Source organism: Mytilus galloprovincialis, chromosome 6 (genome assembly GCF_965363235.1).
Source record: "Mytilus galloprovincialis chromosome 6, xbMytGall1.hap1.1, whole genome shotgun sequence".
NCBI classification, from domain to species: domain Eukaryota; kingdom Metazoa; phylum Mollusca; class Bivalvia; order Mytilida; family Mytilidae; genus Mytilus; species Mytilus galloprovincialis.
In genome coordinates, this window is record NC_134843.1 from 7,982,815 (window position 1) to 7,983,916 (window position 1,102).

The following is a 1,102-nucleotide window of genomic DNA, read 5'->3' on the forward strand; positions in this document are numbered from 1 at the left end:
CAAAGACCTTGACTGAGGGGGGATGGGGGTAGGAGGGGTCATGATCCCAAAATCCTGTGCTTAAAAAACATGAAATCAGACCAAATTTAAAGAAATTTAAATCCCGACATCCTGTAATTCGAAAAAAAGAATTCCGGGATTCCAAAACACTGATCCAGGTGTCTTGATTAAGGTCCTACCCCCCCCCTAATGACTTGCCAAGGGAAACCCAAAAAGTGATTCTCCTGAAAAAACGAAATAGAAGTTGCACAATAGTTTGAATGAATCATAATAAAAATTTTAGGGAGCTCATAAAACTATTTATAAATACCATTTATACAACATTTCCTTATACATAACTCCACACTTTTAACTGACTAATATTACCCTTTATAACTATTTTTAAACCAACACCATTTTATTTAGAAAAGCACCTTGGAAGACTTGTATATATGGTTTAGGAACAACCTTAACAATTTTATTAACCCCATATAACAAACCCATGTTTCAGCAACCCGGTTTTTTTTCAATTTTTAACTATCACCAACCAAAATGCTTAAAAATTCCCATTGCACTATATTTTTGAAGCTTTATAAAATAACAGCTAATAATCATGATACTGTAATCTTTTATACAAAAAAATATTAAAAAAAAACTTATTGTATAAAACATTCATAACATAAACTTGAATAAAAATAACAGACTAGAAAATATAATTATGGACAAAACATGGCACTTCTGATATGGATTTTATACAGATATTAGAAATAAATAATAACATTCGTAAGTATGTTTTATTCTATTTAAAAAACATTTTATATGGAATCAGTAAATTCATATATATCAAATAATGAAGACTTTAAAAGGTTGGCATATATTATTCTTTTTTTAAAAGTATTACAATCTAATTATAATACAAAGAAGTGTGAGATCAAAATAAATGTACCAGACTTTTATTCCATTTTACTTATTATAAAAGCTATGATAAATGATGATTTTAAGTAATACAAAATTTAATTTATTTCTATTTAGAATTTTGAAGAAGAAATCCTTAAATGGAAAATTTGAACATGAAATTTTAAATTTGAACATGAAATTTTTTTTTTTTTTTTGATATTATGAA